The sequence below is a fragment of the Kryptolebias marmoratus genome, linkage group LG1, assembly GCF_001649575.2.
Source record: "Kryptolebias marmoratus isolate JLee-2015 linkage group LG1, ASM164957v2, whole genome shotgun sequence".
Lineage (NCBI taxonomy): Eukaryota > Metazoa > Chordata > Actinopteri > Cyprinodontiformes > Rivulidae > Kryptolebias > Kryptolebias marmoratus.
Genome location: NC_051430.1, coordinates 1,439,090 through 1,460,737, shown reverse-complemented (window position 1 = coordinate 1,460,737; position 21,648 = coordinate 1,439,090). Strand labels below are relative to the sequence as shown.

The following is a 21,648-nucleotide window of genomic DNA, read 5'->3' as shown; positions in this document are numbered from 1 at the left end:
AGCAAAACAGTTCCACAGTGGAGAGGAACAGTCAGAATTTTTTCTTTGCAGCGTCTTAAATGTCCTGGTTTGACCAATATCAATATCCAGTACCCATAAATGCACTGACTTCAACCATAGGTAAAACAGGGGAAAACATTAGTCCTTGTGGTTTGTCCCTTGTTTCTGTCAGAAGGGGGGAGACGGAGGCGAACCCAGAATGCAGACTCATGTTTTAAAATAAAACTAATTTATTAAAGTAAAATATAACAAAAACAAAAGGCTGGCGTGGCAGCAAAAAATACAAACAAAAATTCAGAAATGATTGCAAGGCAAGGCAAGGCAAGGCAAGGCAAGGTGAGGCAAGGCAAGGCAAGGCATGGAACGAGGAAGACAACAACTATGATGAAACGAAAGGACTGGAATGACCCAGTGAGGAATGGAGAAACAGAGACCAGTTTTAAAGGCTGAGAGAGAGATGATTAATTGCTTACACCTGTGAACATTACAAGGAGCAGGTGAGGTGGGTGTGGCAGGCGTGACTGGAAAACTACTGGAGAGGTGAATAGTGACAAGACATGAAGAACAAAAACCACAAACTAAAACACAAAACCCCAAACAAAGAACCAAAAACACCAACATTCATGACAGTTTCTGTCTCTAGATCTGAGATCATGTCGAGCAGGTTGGATACTGTCTCCTCTTCTTTCTTTTGTCCATGTCTTGTGTTGAAAAACTTGTTTCAGATGCTGAATTCTTCTATCATCATCGTCACTAGATTGTTCTTCATCATGTATCATCAGGCATGTCAATGTCTGTCTCTTTTTTGAAGAAGTTGTTGTTACTGATATCAGCGCAGGCGCTGTTGATAGTTGAGGTGCTTCAGCTGCCTCTGGAGGTTGTGTTAGGGGATGATCAGCAGCTGTCTCTGGAGGTGTAGAATGAGGTGTCGCTTGTCGGGCTGTGAAACAGGGTAGGCATGGAGGTCAGGGTTCAACACGAAGAGTGCACTCAATCCGGGTACAACCATTTAGAGACAGGAGAAGAAAAAAAAGAATTAGGAGGACATTTGTAAGGTGGGAGTCTAATATTTCCTGTTTTAATTACAGCCTCAGAAGCAGAAACATTTCAGATTGGGTTAGAGAAGTAGAAGCATTGTCGCCCAGTAATTTTCCCCAGATACTTGTTTTACTCCCAGTCAATTTTTTTAGCATGCTTCCTTCAGTCTCTGCTTTCACTCTATTTCATCTAGCATTACAAATATTCTGGGGGGTTTTTTTCAAGCTGAAGCAGACATTTTGTTTTTATGTGTTTTGCCTCTCTCAGTTTATTTTTTCTGTATTTTAATTCTCTTTCGATTCCTTTGAAAACATTTAGCCTTCATGTACCGCCTGCAGAAAAAATGCAATTTTTATCCATTCATTCACTCCATACACACTTTTTTCACCGTATTTTGTTATCATAAAGTCAAACAATTTGCCCTGTGGGGGAGATCTGACCTGGACGTTACTTGACCCATTTCTTCTGAAATCGGGTGGGATATCCGCTTTAGATTGTTAACGTCTTAACAGAATTCACAACATCAGCTCTGTGACTGCTCTGCCTCTTATCACTTTAAGAGGGGACTTTATTTCCCATGAAGGTCTTCAGGTTTTCCTTACAGGTTTGGTTCCCTGTTTTAGAAAAAAAAAAAAAACTGTAAGAAATCTACCTGCCTTATGCGCCGATAAAGACTTCTTTATGACTTCTTCCTAGAACCAGTAACTTCTCCAAAAACTCTATAAAGGCTTCTTCCTCAGCTTTTTCAAGCCGAACAAGAATCTCTATAAGTATATTATTTCTCTGTCAGACACCATTATAGGTATCTAAAAGAAAAACAAGAGAAACAAATCCTTAAATTTTACAAAGATTTACTTTTTTTTCTGTACTTTTTCCTCCTTTTTCTTTCTCCTTCTTTGTAATATTAAAAACATGGTCAATTTGTGAATCCAAGCTCTGACCCCCAAAGTCAACACTTGGGGGGCCAGAGCTTTTATTAAAGATATTGAAATACTGGACCAGAAGGAGAAGTTAGGGAAAAGCAATTCAGTCTGGTTCCCATGAGGAGAAAATTCCACATCACTCCTATAAACAAGTTCATTCTGTGAGAACCCATGGGACTTGGAATAGAAGTCATAACATAATCAGGACTTATCAACAACAGATGTTACCCTATAATAAATTCTGGCATTACACCTGTGATGTCATTTCAACAATTTTCTGTTCTTACCCACAAACTTGAATTCATGTCCACACAGAAAGGAATAGTTTGTAGTCGTACAAAATAGAGTTGTATTCACAAGACTTTGCACTCACAGCTTTTAAATTCATACTCGCATAAAAACAATCTTAATCTGCACAATTTTCAGACTCACGTACATGACAGTCAAGTTTTTTGTAGAATAATTTTATTGACATTCAAATATGAATACAAATGTTAAAATCATGCACACATCTTTTGACAGTTATCCCACTCCTTACACCTGTGGCTAACATGCTCTGGCGGTGGCCGGATAGTCACTTTTTTGCCTCTATCCTAGAATCAAACTACTTTTTCTTCACCTCGGCCACGATCCTCTCTGTCCCACTCACTAAATTAACAGTGGGAGCGATGTGTTGCCACTTACAATGCTTCCTTTTATTTGTAAGGCCACTACTGTGGCACCCAAAAATGATATTTTTTATGTTCTCCATCTTACTCACCAACACATCGATTTCTGTCTTGGTGAAATTTAGTTTCTTCGCTCTTTTCTTCGTGGTTGCCATTGGTAACCATGAAATAACATTGATCAGCTGGCACATTTAAGTACACCTTAATATTTATGTGGTGCATTGCATTGACCATCTATAGTTCAATGTGGGTGTGTGGAGGGCGGAACCTGAGGTGGGACCTTGTGCACAAACTTTTAGGTACAGGTGTGATTTATATAGGAAAATTGCTTGCTGGTGTGCATGCGCATGGTATTATAAAACTGAATATTTTTTGGCGTACGCCATGTTTGCCTTTTGGGCGTATGCATACTTTTAGTATGAATCTTATAGAATCCTATGCAGACCCGTGGTCCTTTTCTGTGCACGTTTACCAGTCACAACATACAGCTAATCTTACAACCTTCTCCCTTCAAGAATGCATATCTCACATATGATAGTTTGGGTCAAAATACAATAATTTTAAAGCAACAGCATGATAATTCATTGCTGACAACCTTGCCAGGCATGGAAACTATAGCAGATTCAATGAGCACAGCCATATCCAAGTAAACACTTTTGTTGTAGATTTGCCTCAATAAACACTGAAAAAACACTAACATTTCCAAAGATCATTCTAGTGTAAACAGGGCCTTAAACAACATGCTTTTTCTCCCCACTTAGAGTCCACTCTCTTGCTAAGGTGGTTAGCACTGACCTTAGCCCTTATTTCTGTCACTTCTTAATAGTACAATATAAACAAGACTCCTACATTTAAGGCTGATTTATACTCTGCAAGAAGTGAAGAAATCTGCTTGTTGCATGTCAAAGATTGTAATTTTTTTCTTATAGCAGCTCTCAAAGCCTATTGTGTATACAAGGTCCAAACAGAACTTTTTCCTGCAGCAGTGTTGTGTAATTGGTCAAAATTTTGCTGTGGACGTGCTTGTATATGCGGAAAAAAGGGTGAGCTTTAATGGAATCATTTTACATATACTGCTTTGCTGAAAAAGCAGTTGGCTGAGGCTATGACAAAATACAACAATCTTTACAACAGTTCCAGCTAAACTTATTTAGTCAAATGGCAAAGAACTTGTGAAAGGAGATAGCACAAATTTTGTGCACAGAGGAAACAACACAGAGACAGGTTGCTCTCCATAGCTGTGCTGGCCAGGAGGGAATACACCTCGGATGGGCAGCATAAAGACATGTTCACTACACTTGCTTGTTATTGTGCATGGTCTGTCAAAAATGGTAGTGGTTTCTTCGTGACAAATTTGCAAATGCCAAATGGCATTCCTGTTCAGGAATGGAAGAGTTTAAAAGCCGGTGGGAAGAAATTCATTCCAGTGCTGTGGGAGGACCGAAGGGTTTCCCAGTAGTTCTGCACTGTAGTTTCACTTTGGGTATAAAATATCCATGCACAAAAGAATGTCTCACAACCACATGAGTGACAGACCATTCTTTACTTCCTGCAGAGTATAAATCCAGCTTTAGGCCCCATCTACACATGAACAGCATTTTGTGTATACACTGCGTGAGGATTTGGATTTTTGTGTTTTCGGTTTTGTTGTCTTTGTTGTTTTTGTTATGTTTTGTGGTTAGTGTTTCAGTTTGGTTTTCCTGTTTGTATTCTGTATTCACTCCTCCTCTGTCACTCTTTTGCCCTCCTTGCCACGCCCATCTCCACCTGTCGTTCATTATCCCCACTCACCTGTTTCCACTTACGTCGTCACCCTCAGTATTCAAAAACCCAGTCACTTTTTTCACAAGCCGTCGGTTCATTGTTTGTTGTTTGTCGTTGCTGTCGCTGTGTTTCGTTTTCTCTTTGCCTTGCCTTGCTCCGGATTTTTGTAAAGTTTAATTGCTGCCACGTCAGCTGTTTGCTTTTGTTTATTTTCTTTATTTAAAAAATTAGTTTTTTTTATTTTTGAGAATAAGTCTGCACTCTGGGTTCGTCTCCGTCTCCACCGAGCTTGACAGAATGAACCGACCATACCAGAACTCAGCAGACTCCTTCGTCGGCATTACCCTTACCCCAGAGGAGAAGAGTCAGATCCTGGCTGAGCTGCGGAAGGAGCACCCGCTCGCCTTTTTAAATGGACCGAATTCTCCAGCATCGGGGAACCGCCGACGGAAAAAGAGGAAGCCAGCGGTGGCCGCCACCACAGCCTCTCCGGTGGGTCGGACCGCCGCCCCCTTAGCCTCATCATCGGCTACGGAAGTTTTCACACCGCCCACGGCAAAAGACATCTTCAACCCGGACTCTGTTACACACTGGCCATTCCCCAACCTCACAACTTGTCTTAAGCTTCAACAGGAAATAACGAACTTTCAAGGTACATACACCCAACTACTCAATTCAATATCAGGATCCACGGACATTCCCCGCAGATGTTTCGTTTATTCTCTGGTCCTAAAGACATTACCTTCTAAAAAATCGAGGACGACGCTCCACCGTCCAGTGTCTCAGTGCAGATCGGCCGAGACGACGTCCCACTAGGGCTGGGCGATAAATCAATTTTATCGATTAATTAGAATTTTCTCTTTATAAAGATTTAATTTGGGGAAAATCAGGATTTTTTTACTCCTCCGAGTGCACTCTTTGGGGCTTCCGTAGTTCAGAGTTCACTTCACCCTGCCCGTCCCTCGAGATGCACACGACACGATAATATGGAAGCTACCAAAGAGGATTTACTTCCCAAAAAAGGCACTGTGTCTTCTGTTATCTGGAACTGGTTCGGTTTCGCAGCCTCGGACTTAGAGCAACAAACAGCTTGCTGCAAAATCTGTTTGAAGGCTGTTGCTAGCAAATGCGGGAGTACGACAAACTTGTTTCAACTCTTGAAACAGAGGCACTCTGTGGAGTGGGAGAGATGCTACCCTTTGCGACAAACTCAAGCTAGCAGCAGTCCAAAAAGCACCGCCAAAAGTCGAGCTACCTTAGGAGAATCATTTTCAAACTCATTCGCTACGACAAGACAAGTGCCCTGTGGAAAGCCATCCTGAACTCTTGTTTCGCCGAGGACGGTGCCCGGGCCGCCCGCCAGAACTCTTGCTCCGCCGAGGGCGGCGTCCCGGCCGCCCGCCCGAGCTTTTGCTCCGCCGAGGACGGCACACAGGCCGTCCTCCAGAACTTTAATTTTCTTCATGTTTCTGACCTGTCTTGTTTTGCTCTCCAGGCCTTTTGCCAGGTCGCTTTTGATTTATTTGTTTGCTTGTTTGTGCCCGCCATCCTTTGTTTTGTTTTTTTCCCCCACCCGTGCTAGGTATTTTTGTTTTTCTAGGGCCGGCCCTTGAGAGGGGGGTACTGTGGGGATTTGGGTTTTTTCCTGTGTTTTGGGTTTGTTTTATTCTTATTTAGTTTGCTGTCTTGTTTAATTTCTGTCTCGTTTCGTGTTTTCACTTTCTCCTCTCTCCTCAGTCCATCTCTGTCTTTCTCCCTGCCACGCCCACCTACACCTGTCTAAGTTTTGTAATCATGTCACCTGTTCCCACTTACCTGATTATCCTCAGTGCTTTAAAACCCGGCCATTTCTGTCAATACTCCGCTGGTCCATTGTTGTTTGTTTGATGGTTGGTGCTATGTTTCCGTCTTGTGTGTTCTCCTTCCTGTATGTTCCGGTTCCCGTCGTTGCTCTTGATTCTGCCCTTAGTTCTAGTTTAGTTTTGTTTTGCTGCCTCGACAGCCTCTTGTTTTCGATTTAATAAATTAGTTAGTTTTAGTTTATATGAGTCTGCGTTCTGGGTTCATCGCCGTCATCTCCCTTGATCTTGACAGTAAGGAGATAATACCTTAAGTTTTAAGATTTATTTGACCCCCCCCTGCAGAGAACACTTCCTGTACTGCAGTCAGCCATTTCCTGCTGCAGAGCACACACACTATAGGAGCACCGGCGGGTGAGCCGGCACTCGGTGTAATTAAAGGCCTACCAATAGTTTGTTGTACTCTCTTACTTTCAAGAACTCTTCTACATAGCTCAAAACATGATAGGCTACTCAATCAGTAAATTACATCTTTAAAACATGATAAACAACACACTCCTACTCTCATGATTAACACCTCGACAGAACAGAGGGCAATTTTCCCTCTGGTGTCTAAAAGAACAAATCAACCCCTATAAAAGTAATGTCTAAGATTTTTACTGTTTTGTATTGACCAAAAAAGTCTTGATTTTATGATGTAGCATCATAATTAGTGCTTTTATCTAACTGTTCCTTTTTTTAACCACATATGCGAGTTGGAAGTCCTCCTGAGTTCTAAGTACTCCCTAGGAGAGAAACCCAGGCTTCAACTGGAGGATTGTGGGCCTTGATGCCTCTTATGTCCTCTGCATTGATCTGATCTGTTAGTGCCGTTGTGCTGAACCAGTGCTGTCTGGACATAGCAGAGCAGCTGTCTCAATGATTTAGCAGCCCTTTGTACTATTATTCATCTGACTGGAGGGAGTCAGTGTCCAGCTGAGGACTTGCATCTTTTATGACCACTTGCAGTCCATTCAGACAAAGGTACTTCCATGGAATACTTTTGGGACCCACAGCACATCTATATTGATGTATATGGCTGCATATTGATTTCTAACATCTTTATTTCATTGTCAAAGGATAAGACATGCTGTGGTAAGAGATGAAAGTTTTCAGCTATCCTTTAAAAGTGAAATGAAATCAAATATAAAAATACTGAGTTTTATGTTTTTTCTTTTAGCTAAACACTATCATAAAACACTCCAGTGGTCCATTTCTCTTATTTAAAACATTAATGACTTGTTTTTAAGAGTTTTTTGTCAAAATCCTGAAGTGGAATGATTGTGTGAGCGTGGTTACCTCAGTTGGTGACATTAACCATACCATGGCAAGCTGAGGCTGACCTAGGAGCTTACTGTCAGTGTTTATCAGTGAAAATGGAAGCAGAAGTAGAAACAAGTTTTGTTAACAAAAGTAAGTGCTTGAAAAAACTTTTTTTTTTGTCTGGAGTCAGGCTGTAGGGAACTTGAGCCACATTTTACAAGGGAACCCTCAAGCTTTACAATGTCACACAGTCTTCAAGGAGTTTCCTATCCGGACAGAGAGAGACACACTATCTGCATTTGCTATTTACTGCATTGTTGGCATTACTGTGCTCGGCACAATACATCACACTTTCAAGTGATCATGAAAAATGCTGAAGAAGCCCTAGTAATTTTTATTGATCTTTGATTATTAATTTTAAATTAATGTGAATTTTGTAAAATGAGAGACTTTGAAAACAAGCACCATACATGACTTTATTTTGATTTATGTTAGCTTCAAAACACTTTTCATTTGACTTTTAAGTAGATTGTAAAACTTTCTTTTCAACTTTTTTTTCTTTTGGCATAATTACCGTATTATTTTTTTTTTACATTATAAGGCGCAGTCTCAATTATGGCATCCATTTCTGTACTTAACCCATACATAAGGCGCACCAGATAATAAGGCACATGCTAAAACATACGGTCTACAACGGTCTACAAAAAAAAAAAAAAAGGTCACAGAAGCAAAACGGGGACTTTAGTTGAACTTTATTCTACTATGTAACAGTATACTCACATTATCTTTTTATTCTTCTTCTTCCACAAATTCATCAAAGTTCTCATCTTCTGTGTCTGAATTGAACAGCTGGGCAATTTCGCCATCAAACATGCTAGGTTCCCTCTCATCATTGTTGGAGTCAGTCTCGTTGCCAGGGGGCCGTTAACCAATGATGCCAGCTTTCGCGAAAGCTCGGACAACAGTTAAAGCAGATACCTTAGCCCAGGCATCCACAATCCATTTACATATGATGGCGTAACTCACCCGGTGCTGCCCCCGTCTTAGGAAACGTGTGATCGCCGTCCGTCATCCTTTGCTCCAACGCCACTCACAACTTCACTTTGAACGCGCTGTTTACACCAACTTCCAGTGGTTGGAGTTTTTTTTAATCCTCCCGGAATGATGGCAAACTCTGAATTAGTATTATATTATATAATGTTCTCTGATTGGTTTATCGCTGGCAGTGTATGTACTATACACATTACGTAATGTTCTCTGATTGGTTAATATGGAGTGAAAATAGTCTCAAAATACCTGTGCATGTGTAAAGGTATTTGTGCGTGTGTAAAAATATTTGTGTGTAAAAGGATTTGTGTGTGTGTAAAAATATTTGTGCGTGTGTAAAAATATTTGTGTGTGTGTGTAAAAATGTATTTGTAACTCGTGAAAAAAAAGTTCAGAAGAAAACTCAGATGACCCAGCTTTCTACTAGCACCTAAACGCAACATCTACGCACAAATCTGGGAGCTCCCCGGAAGCATGAAATGAGTCTCTAAAATAGTTGTGCACTCGTAGCTGGATCTGTACGTAACTGCAGTTTTGTGTGTGTGTATCTGGCGACTTGTGTGTACTTTTTCAACATTTGGAGGCGTAGGAAAAGGTTTATTTTCTTTTTAAGGCTTACAATCATGTTTCACAGATACAGCTATCCAAACGTACACACAAAGATGCTTACACGAGTTACAAATACATTTTTACACACACAAATATTTTTACACACGCACAAATATTTTTACACACGCACAAATATTTTTACACACGCACAAATATTTTTACACACGCTCAAATACTTTTACACACGCACAAATACTTTTACACACACACAGATATTTTTACACACGCACAGGTATTTGGAGACTATTTTCACTCCATAGATTTATCGCTGCCAGCATACGTACCGGTACTGTACACATTACCATACGTCCCTGTGTCAGGGACAGATTTTGGAATTTAGTGCACACATAAAGCGCACCGTATAATAAGGCGCACCACAGATTTTTGAGAAAATTAAAGGCTTTTAGGTGCCGTGCATTATAGGTATTTTTAATCATAAAAACTTTAAAATAACAGTTTTACACATTTTAAGCCACAGTAGTTATAGTCCTCAAAATAATTTAGTAAGTGACCACTGCTTATTTGCACTGCATGGTCAAAAAAGTCACCAAAAAAAAGGTTACACATTCTAATATTTTATTGGACCACCTTTAGCTTTGATTACAACATGCATTTGCTGTGTCATTGTTTCAACAAGCTTCTGGAATGTCACAAGATTTATTTCCATCCAGTGTTACATAATTTTTCACCAAGATCTTGCATTGATGATGGTGGAGTCCGACCGCTGCACAAAGCCTCCAGCACATCCCAAAGATTCTCAATGGCGTTAGTATGGACTCTGTGGTCGCCAATCCATGTGTGAAAATGATGTCTCATGCTCCCTTAACCACTCTTTCACAATTTGAGCCCGATGAATCCTGGCATTGTCATCTTGGAATATGCCTGTGCCATCAGGGGGGAAAAAAATCCATTGATGGAATAACCTGGTCATTCAGTATATTCAGGTAGTCAGCTGACCTCATTCTTTGAACACATAGTGTTCCTGAACTGAGACCTGACCAACTGCAGCAACCCCAGATCATAGCACTGCCCAGAAATTCTACTGTTGTTTTTCTTCGATTTAATTTCACCAAACAAGTGATCGCCAATTCCGGCCACATTTCTTCCTCCAAGACGTTGGGTCCCCACTACGCTTCCAGTTTTAATAATGGATTGGACAATTCTTAACCCAATTTTCGTAGTTTCTACAATTTCCTTAAATGTTTTCTCTGCTTGATGCATGCCAATGATTTGAACCTTCTCAAACAGAATGACATCTTTTCCATGACCACAGGATGTGTCTTTCCACATGGTTGTTTAAGAAATGAGAACCAACTCATTGCACCAGTTGGGGTTAAATAACTTGTTGCCAGTTGAAACATAATCACCCATGCAGTAATTATCCAATAGGAGGCTCGTACCTATTTCCTTAGTTAAATCCAGGTGGCAACTTTTTTTTTGGGGACAGGCAGTGTTTTTAGGTTATGGTTCATTATAACAAGAACAACACCTGGTAATGTTTGCGCTTTTGAGAAAGCCAACTTTTGTCTTCGGGTTTGTTGTTTCTGTCTGACTGCTGCCTGGAGCATGAGCCTGCATTGGTAAGTTTTAACTTTCATGTTCTGATTTCAGTTACTTCTATTGAGAAAACCACTGATATCAGAACATCTGCTTTGTATGGTGCTCTGACAGTGATTGAGAAAAGGTATCCAGATTGACCTTTTAACTGTATTCTGTATGTATGAATATGTTAGCTTGACACTGGATTGGTTGGCCAAAATTCTATGAAACTATAGCATAGTGGTAAACAGAATAAAAGTGCTCTTTGTTGGGAAAATGTAGACATCTTGGTACCGCACACACTTTAGGTCATTTGAGCAGAAACTTACATTTTGGATTCAGAGGTTTTCATCTATCGTTTTCCATTAACTGCTTTTTAGGATTTGAGTATTTTTGAGTTTCTTTTAGCTTTATTGTTATTTCATGTTTCTGTAATTCTGTTTTATTTCTTGTTAACCCTGTGTTTAGCTTTATATTAAGTTATTGGGTGTTATTTTCTCTTGTGTTTCTACAACTTTATTTTGATTCTTGTGATCTATGTGTTTTTGTCCTTTCTCTGTTGTGTTGTGTAGTTTGCTCCCTGTGCCCTCTGTGTGCCTTGTGCTATCACTCACTCTCCCTTAGTAGTTTCCATATCAGTCTGCCTCAAACACTTTCTCATCAGCTTCTGTCTTTAAAAACCTGTTCTTAACTTCTCATACTCACTGTTTCATTGTTGCAATCAGGCGCTGTGGATTTCCTTGTGTTACCCACTTTGTTTACTCTGCAGTTAGTAAGTTTTTGTTATTTAGATTTTTAAATTTTATTTATTTATTAATTAATTTTTTGCTGCCATGTCAGCCCTTTTGTTTATTTTTGTTCTTGTAAATAAATTAGTTATCATTTGAGCTCCTTCTGCATCGATCTGCATTTTGGATCCAAATCCTCCAACCACCAATAACAAAGCTGCTTTTCCTGGTAAAGTGAGTGTAGGAGTTAATTTGGATGTGAGCAACATAGTTATGCTTTTAGTTAGAACACATTGGGGGGTGCCTGCTCTTCTTTAAGTTCAGAATTCTGCTTCCCAACTTGAAATATACTTTGTTTATTAAGCCAAATAATAAATAGGGATAGATACATTTGTCTATAAAGGATAAAAAGTAGAACAATAACTTGATGCCAGTTAGAAAATTTAGAAGCTTCTTTCCGCATTATTTCTTCATAATTTATTAATTATTAAATATAATTTCCATGATAGATTTTTGTTTGTGTTTGCCTTTGGTTACCTAGCCCTTCTGTCTTTGATTAGCTTTTCTTTATTTTACACAGGCTGGATTGTTATTGGTGAGGATCTCCCAAGAATGTCCCGCAAAGCGTAGATTCCTGATGTAGCTGAATTAGTTGGGAAACCATCTTTATGAACAACTTCATCTTCATAGTGTCAAGTGAAACTATAATATAAACACGCCTTACCAGTTAGAATCATGTATTAATGTTCTGTAATTCTATTGATTTTATCAACCTGAGGATGAGTGCAACTCTGCACTGGTGAGGTCATGTGAGTTTGTAGTGTACGTGACTGCCGATACCAACTACGAAGATAAGAGGAGTCAGCTAATTAGGAACCGAAACCTGCTCAAAGAAAACCACCTGCAGAAGATGGAGAAAAACTAGTCCATATACAGGATTCCGGAAAGATGACCAAAGGAGGATGGGCCAGATATTTTTACACATGCACAGGTATTTTGAGACTATTTTCACTCCATATTAACCAATCAGAGAACATTACGCAATATGTACAGTACGTACACTGCCAGCGATAAACCAATCAGAGAACATTATATAATATAATACTAATTCAGAGTTTGCCATCATTCCGGGAGGATAAAAAAAAACCCAACCGCTGGAACTTGGTGTAAACAGCGTGTTCAAAGTGGAGTTGCGAGTGGCGTGGGAGCGAAGGATGACCGACGGCGATACACAGACACAGACAGATATACACACACAAAACTGCAGTTACGTACAGATCCAGCTACGAGTGCACAACTATTTTAGAGACTCATTTCATGCTTCCGGGGAGCTCCCAGATTTGTGCGTAGATGTTGCGTTTAGGTGCTAGTAGAAAGCTGGGTCATCTGAATTTTCTTCTAAACTTTTTTTTTCACGAGTTACAAATACATTTTTACACACACACAAATATTTTTACACACACACAAATACTTTTACACACACACAAATCCTTTTACACACACAAATATTTTTACACACGCACAAATACTTTTACACATGCACAGGTATTTTGAGACTATTTTCACTCCATATTAACCAATCAGAGAACATTACGTAATGTGTACAGTACGTACACTGCCAGTGATAAACCAATCAGAGAACATTATATAATATAATACTAATTCAGAGTTTGCCATCATTCCGGGAGGATTAAAAAAAACTCCAACGCTGGAAGTTGGTGTAAACAGCTCGTTCAAAGTGAAGTTGCGAGTGGCGAGGGAGCAAAGGATGACGGACGGCGATCACACGTTTCCTAAGACGGGGGCAGCGCCAGGTGAGTTACGCCATCATATGTAAATGGATTGTGGATGCCTGGGCTAAGGTATCTGCTTTAACTGTTGTCCGAGCTTTCACGAAAACTGGCATCATTGCTGAACAGCCCCCTGGCAACGAGACTGACTCCGACAATGATGAGAGGGAACCTAGCATGTTTGATGGCGAAATTGCCCAGCTGTTCAATTCAGAGACAGAAGATGAGAACTTTGATGAATTTGTGGAAGAAGAATAATAAAAACATAATGTGAGTGTATTGTTACATATTGTTTTCTGTTTGCCAGGTCGGTCTTGTAATGTTTTATGTAACTCTGTTTCAAGCACATCGACAAACTGCAGCTATGAAGGGCCTTTTTTTAAAGCTTTGTGACAGTCATGAGAAACTGTTCAAGAACTAGATCATGTGTAAAATAAAAAAAAAGACTGTAAACATGTTATTTTACTTTTTTTCTCTGCTGTTTTGACTCATGTACACTCTTATTCTAATTTGTTGTTGTCTTTGTTCTACTTCTTTGTTCCAATACCCATAGTCCTCGATAGCTGTACTCTGCTGTCAATTATTTGATGTAACTGATGTTACATCCGGTGTCAAGCTAACATATTCATATATATAGCACGCAATATATAGCAGTCAATCTGGACACCTTTTTTCAATCATTGTCAGAGCAGCATACAAAGTAGAAAAGCAGATGTTCTGATATCAGTGTTGATATATATATAAAAAAAAAAAAAATTCCCTTCTCACCCTCCGCGGGTGGTCTTTGTTTCATCCTCTGAGCTCGGGTCCTCTACCAGAGGCCTGGGAGCTTGAGGGTTCTGCGCAGTATCTTGGCTGTGCCTAGAACTGCACATTTCTGGACTGAGATGTCTGATGTTGTTCCTGGGATCTGTTGTAGCCACTGCTCCAGTTTGGGGGTGACTGCCCCTAGGGCCCCGATGACCACAGGCACCACTGTGGTCTTTACCTTCCAGGCCTTTTCCAGTTCCTCTCTGAGGCCCTGGTATTTCTCCAGTTTCTCGTGCTCCTTTTTCCTGATGTTGCAATCACTCGGTATTGCTACATCCACCACAACTGCTTTCCTCTGTTGTTTATCCACCACCACAATGTCCGGTTGGTTTGCCATTACCATTTTGTCAGTCAAGGATATAAAAGGATTTCCAAGGTCCTAAAAATCTCTTGGAGTTCTGTTAAATGAATCACATCAAGAAACAGAAGGAATATGGTACATGTGCAAATCTACCAGGAGCGGGCCATCTTCATAAACCAAAGCCTTTGCATGCTCCATGAGAAGTCATGAAGTTGGCTCACATTTACATGGTTGCAAGATGAAAATTGTGTCATTTTTGTTTGCATAGCATCTTTGACTGCTCCTCCGCAACACAAGGCCCTGGTCAAACCTTTTCTCACAGGGGTTTGCGCCAAGTATTGTGTGATTGGTCAGAAGTTACTGTGGGCATGTTTATACGGAACAGACGATGAGCTTTAATGGAGTCATTTTGCCTCTACTGCTCCGCTGAGAAGCAGCTGACCAAGGCTGTTAGGAAAAACACAGCTATCTTTATAACTGTTCCGGCAAAACTTATAAACTTATGAACCTAAAAAGACCACGTGGAGACACAGGCAGCTCTTCGTGGGTGTGACTGTCTCAGCTTATTCAATAAACATATTTGGTCGGGGTAAAGGAAGCTAAAATCTGTACAATGACCAGAGAGTTGAGAAGCTGGCAGAAAGAAACACATTGTAACACTGTAGGAGGAGGGAGCAGCTTCTCAGGAGTTCTGATCCGAGTGTCTCATGGACTATGAAAGGTGTGTGCAAAAATACACATCGTGCAACCAAGTGTCCACGAACTGACTTCTTGACATCTTATGCAGTATGCCGGAGCCTTAAATGACTGTGCAAGAGTCATAATAGTGAGAGAGGCTACAAAGACACTTGCAACCACTCTGAAGGCATTACAAGCTTCAGCGGAAGAGACAGGAGAGATTGTGTATACAATTGAGAGTGGCAAAGAGAAAGCCACTGTTGAAGAAAACTCATATTAATCTCAACTAGACTTTACCAAGTGGGTTAAATACTTTTATTTAGCTAATTTATGATGAGTTAGGAACATTTAAAATTGTAAGTTGGGCAAACTCAAAAGCAAAACATAAAATGTCAAGTTTAATTGCCTAACTTTTTTGAGTAGTCATAATTTTTTTATATGATCTGTCTAACTTTTTTTTCCTATTGACATTGATTGTATTAGACAGATGCTGTCAGTTTTCCTGATTTAGTTGTCATGATAGTTAATCCATCAATGCATGTGTAACAGCTGTTTCTTTTAGCTCCAAACTTTCCTGCTCATTTAGAAAGTTACAAAGTGTGCTTCAAGGTAAATAATCCTCTCCTCTATCCCACTTAAGTTCTTCATCCTCATTGTTGCTGCTGTATATTTTGAGTGTTTTACTCCAGCATTAGGGGGTCTAGGAGATCTGAGGCTTCAGGTATACACAACTAGCCTGTCACTTGAGAATGGCTAGAAACAGATAGTGCAATTAGCAAGCAGAGAACATGTTTATCTGTCAGCCCAAAGACAGGTTGGGATGGCTTTGAGGGGAAGTGGAGGAGGGGAGATGCACTGGCCCTTCAAACTGTGTACAGGCTATTAGACTATTTCACAGAACTCATTCTGAGATACAAAAAGGGGAATACCCTTGCTCCCCCCACCCCAAGCCCATCCAATTAGCACAAAATTCCCTCTTCTTCAGCATTTATTACACCTATTCAGTATTCTGGATTCTCCTATCAGTTTTTCATAACTAGACTGTACAAAGAGCAAATGCTTCATTTGGTGTGATTTGTTGCTCTGCTTGACCACTTCTTTGTCTCAGCCAGGCTGGTTAAGTGCTGTGGAATGGTGCACCCCTGCTGTTTTATCAAGTCTGCTGAATCCTTAATGACATAAGTGAGGGTGACAGTGGCACAGGAGGCTGGCTAAGGCATTGAGATAAGAGGAACAGAGCGCCTTATTTAAATCATTTAAGTGAGATGCAATTATGGCTGTACCTGATGTGGAGAAACAGCCCATTTTAAAGGCAACACAAATCAATGGGTGCAGCGATGGTGATGTGTTTGACAGAAGTGCCTGTTAGTGGTATATATGACTGCTCTCAAGGATCATTACACACCCGGTAGACAATACATTTTTACCAAAAGAGAGAAATGAAAACAAAGAGCAGTGGGAGGTGAGGAGGGGCCATTAGGCCATCTGTAAAAATGGCCCTAGATGGTCTTTTCCAGAAAGAAAATGGCACTATGTTTGCACTTTTTCAGGTACTCTCACATTCCTTTTGGCACTTTTATACGCTTATCTGCAAAACTCACAAGTAAGGTCTTCTCTTAGATTCTCAGAAGAGACTTTTGTTTGACTTCATGTTATGGACAAAGAAGCTATACCCATGAAAAAATATATACAAGTTGGAAGTATCCTTTTCCTAAGTAAAAAAAATTGCATAGATGCTCTACATTCAATTTACAATAGTCTTCTTGTTTGTTAGTTTATTTGTTTATTGTTATATTTCATCCAGGTTTGAAGTTGCCCTAGTGCTGAGATTTACTGGATGTGTTTTCAGATTTTTTAGATAAAGATTTTTTGAAATATTTCATGTTAAATATGAAATCAATATGAACTGAAATAAATAGAAACACAGAATACCATTTTTGAAAACATTTAAACACTACAAGATCATGTTTCTTAATTTAAGGTATTATCTCTGATCTATTTTCTGTCAATAATGGCTAATTGTAGCTTATTACAGTGTTTGATTATACAATAGATTTTCTCTGGTCAGGCATAATGTTTTTGACAATATTATAAAGATGACTAAAATAGAACTTGCTTTATCAATAGATGATGTGCATTTTAGAAAGGTTAAGAAAGTAGTGGTGGGCTCAAAGACCACAATATAATCTTATAATCTGTCAAAAGAAGTCTGTGAGCCTTGATGTTTGATGGTGCTATAAATCAAATGTTGCATTTGTTCTAAATAAGCAAATTTAGAACAAATGCAATGAAAGGTTGTCTCTCACTTAGGGAATGTTGGAATGTTGTCCTTTGATTTGCCTAAAATACATACATTTCTTGTGTCTCTAAGATGATACTCATGGAGTTACATTCAGTTTCCCACCAAAATAGACTGGCGTAATTAATTGTATACCAAATTGAGTACATTAGCAGAGAAAAGTCCTTCAACATTGTCTGAGTGTTTCTGATGTGCACTTAAGTTAGAGAATAAAGCTGCCGTCAGAAAACCTGATGCCCAGTTGCATATTGGGTAATATGGGAAAGCTAAAACAGCACAGACAGTGATTATCACTGCATTACAACCTTTGCTGACTTTGATGCATCTTTTTCTCAGTGTTTAGAAAAGTCCTTTTAAATGTCTGATGGAACTGTTTTTCAAAAGCAAGTTGCATAAGGATGGTAGTACCATGCTAGTGAATCTTCATGGGAAATTTTACTAAAAAGTTATTTTATAGGCTTCTTTTACTTGATTTCAGAAGTCCTTTTAAATAAAGAAATAAAAGGCGATATGGATGAAATAAGGTCACCTACAATGACAGTTTAGAGGGATTAGGGTTTTTTCAGTTAGTCTTAACATTAGATGAGCTCCATTAGCATCCAGTCCCAGTGTTGGCTATAACTTTGACTCAGACTGGCACCTCTGGGACATGTCAAACACCAGCGTGTTCTCTCTCATTCTCACTTTTTGATTATTTTGTCCCTCTCTCTTTGCCTGAGGACCAAGCCATCTGCTGTATCTTCGTGGAGCCAGGCATGCTGACTGGAGCCAGAGCAGGCTAATCTGCACAGGAGAACCCAATTCGCTTTGAATGTTGCCTTGTTTCTGAACCTGATTGATCCCCTCCTTCACAGAACATGAAGGAATATTTGGACCTTTCCTTGTTTTACACTCATGCATGACAAGCTGAACAGGTACAACTGAGTGGTGTTGTGAATGAAACTGTCACATAATATGAGTAACAGAATTGTTAATCTCTGTGTGTTTTAGCCTCCTCTTCTCACAAAGGGGGAGGAGGGGGAGGATGCCAGAATTGAGAAGCACCTGTGATAACTTGTCAGAGGAAATTAGAGAGGTTCTTGGACCATTTGGACCATAGACCCACTGACTGGAAAACAGAATGAGAAACCCCAGACTTAATTATAGTCATGTTTGAAATAATAAAAATCTTTATCTTTTTTTGGTAACCCCCCCCCCCATCATCAGTGACCTCCATTTTAGGTTTTCAGTAAAACTTAAAACTTCCAAATCAACATTAGCTGCTCTAATATATGCACAGGCTACAGTTAACCTCCTCTGTTCAATCTGTTTCCATACACCTGATGCCCTCCACCCTCCTGTCTCTGTGACTTTCTGTGGAAAACTGTGGATGGCCATTGGGGCTCTTTTCTGGAACACCCCTCATTTATCAGTGACAGTACTGGCTGACAGAGCACTTATTCACACTCACTCATGAATATTCAATTTACTCCTACTTCAAGGGTACAATAGACATACTGTATCTATACACAGGAAAGAGGAGCAGTATCTCTCTGTTCTCGTCTTCTTTTTTCTCATCTTCACTGCTTCCTTTTTTACACATGAACAACCTAAACATTGGCAGTAACACATAGACCTTAATTTCATGCACTTTTCATGTTTCATCAGAGGTGTCGACCAAGACACAATTTTTTCCCTGACACTTTGAGCAAGCCAACACAATCTTGCATTGTTTGCGCAAAGGAAAAATCCCATTTGTCCTCTGTCAGCAGAAACACTTTAATTTGAGGCTTTCACTCCTGAGTAAGCAGCAGATCTCCTCAAAAACCCATGAGACAGGAAATGCATGCGGGTCCTTCAATCTCTCCCTCATCAGCAGAGGCACAGCTCATTGCACATGGCCTCCATGTTTTTGTCAGTCAGCGAGGGCTTGCATAAGTCAAAAGGAGAGGAGAGAGTTCAGATGTGTCAGCTCATAAACAGCCGCCAGGACCAGCGGTCACATTTTTGTTGCATAGTCTTGCAATGCTGTTTTATGTGGTGGGTTTTCAAGTTGTTTCTGCACAGCATTATACACCGTGACATGCAATAAAACATTAAAACAGGTGTCATTTTTCTTTCCTTGGTTACAAAATGGCAAACAAATCTAAGCTGTAAATGAAAAGAACAAAAAACAAAACAAAACATTTTAACAACCACCACTGGAATGTGTATAACTGGTGACTGAAAGAAAGTGTGCAAAATCATTCCTGACAAATTTAGAATAGAATTAAAAAACTTACATCTAACATACAAAGCTCTCAAGAACCAAGCTCCATCTTATATTAAAGATCTTATTGTTCCATATTTTCCTAACAGAGAACTTTGTTCTCAGATGGCTTAAGACATTGCTTTTTGAAAAATTCTAGTTAGGGTTGGCTTGGGTTTCCTGGGCTACTGTATCTCTTAGTTATGCTGCTTTAGACTTAGACTGCTGGAGAACAAACTGACCACATTTCCTCACTCTGCTGTTGTCTTTACTTGCTCTACAGTCCATGTTTGTATTTGGAACTTTTATCATTAATATGTTTGTCTTTGTCTTTCGTTCTATAAAATCTACACATGGACCAACCATTCTTTGATTGTCTGTATTTCTTTCCTGTCCTTTCAAACTCCAACTTGTTGAGACAGATGGCTGCCCATCTTGAGCCTGGTTCTACAGGAGGTTTCTGCATGTTAAATGGGAGTTTTCCCTGTGCACTGTCACCAACGTGCTTGCTCAGGATGAGAGATTGTGACAAAGTAAAGATTCAGAGCAATGTACTGGCTTCTTCAGAAAAATAACTTTTACTATTTGGCTTTGAATAATGTATGTGATTGTTTTTGTACAGTGCCCTGAGATGACTTGTTGTGAACTGGCGCTATATAAATAAACTGAATTGAACTGAATCCCTCTTAACCCTCCTGTGGCCTTCGGGTCAAATGGACCTGAAGTAACAAGAGGCTTCTCTTCCTCTCTTCACTTATGAGGACTTCAAGAGGGTTAGGGGTCTTTCACAAAACATTTCAAACTAGGACTCGAGCCTTCTGGCCTCCTCAATGTGATTTCGGAATGAACTGAGGCGGCGAGGGGAGTTGATGCCTACCCTCCCCTAATGTACCTTTATGCTGCAAAGTGAGGTAGTAATAAAGGCAAAACTGTAAACATGTGAAGAGGTAAGCCAGCTTTCCAGCTCAGTGATGTGATGAAGTGATGACATATGACTTGTGCAACCACCCAGTTGTGGGATTAAACAACATCAAGTAGATTTATTACAGAAGGAAATTCAATCATGATGCACAGCAACTTTGTATTTAGTTTTAAATAATATTTAACTTCAAAGGAATCCCTAAATTGAGTTTATTTGTCATGTTTTGAGAACAATATGAGGGAGACATCCATCACACAATTATTGTGTTACACACCACGTCAACACAGTAGAGTTCACTGCATCCTCTTTTGGTTCTACAACGCTTATTTAATTTCTTAAAGCTCATGTCTATGCAGGATGTGTCAGGCTGCATTGGTAATTTATTTATTGATTTATTTATTTTTATCCTGTCTTGGCATTTCAGGCATACCACACAGAGAAGATGGCTGCCTACCTGTACCAGAACAGATTTGCTCTACAAAAAGGATATCTCAAAATGGAATCCTAATTGCTTGATATACTTTACTGAATCAAGACTGAATTTAGTATCAGAATAGGAAGGCCACATTGTTGTAATAGTAACCTATTTGTATGACCTTCAATCATCAGGACTATTTGTGAATCGGTGCATGAAGATGTATTTGTGTGGGGGGGGAGTGGGGGCTAAGAGTATGTGTAACAGAAAGACCGAAAGGCTGACTGTATATAATATAAAAGTGTGTTCATGTTATGTGAGTGTATATGCGTAAGTATGCCACCTGGAGATGTACAGTTAAGAGTGCCGTGAACACCCAAGAGCAGCAAGGACAGGTGGATCCAGCCCCAGAAGGCCATAGCAGCCCCACTTCTACCTACCTGATGACCTACCTGTCGTGTTCGGTGGAGATAACGGAGACAAACCCAGTGCGCACTCATCTTTAAAAGAAACTAATTTATTGACTAAAGAACAAACAAAACAAAAGCTGACGGGGCACCACCAGGTAGTGGTCAGTTGACAGCTCCGCCCCTCTCTTCACCCGAGTGTCCAAAACATGTGGCCGCAGATCAGATGAAAACGACAACAAAGTCGATCATTGAACTGCGACCTAGGGTGTCCTGGTGCCAAGAGCACATATGGACACCCTTATGTTTGAACATGGTGTTCGTTATGGACAATCCATGACGAGCACAGAAGTCCAACAACAGAACGCCGTTCGGGTTCAGA

At 39.9% G+C, this 21,648-nt stretch overlaps 1 long non-coding RNA gene across 1 annotated transcript in view; it reads left to right on the top strand.

The window, feature by feature from the left end:
- Positions 1-21,480, top strand: part of LOC119617592 — a 41,373-nt gene extending 19,893 nt beyond the window's left edge. Inside the window, exons 2-3 of the long non-coding RNA XR_005233926.1 lie at positions 18,015-18,209; positions 20,869-21,480. This is a non-coding gene — a long non-coding RNA (uncharacterized LOC119617592). The remainder of the gene's footprint in view (positions 1-18,014; positions 18,210-20,868) is intronic.
- The last annotated feature ends 168 nt before the right edge of the window (positions 21,481-21,648 follow it).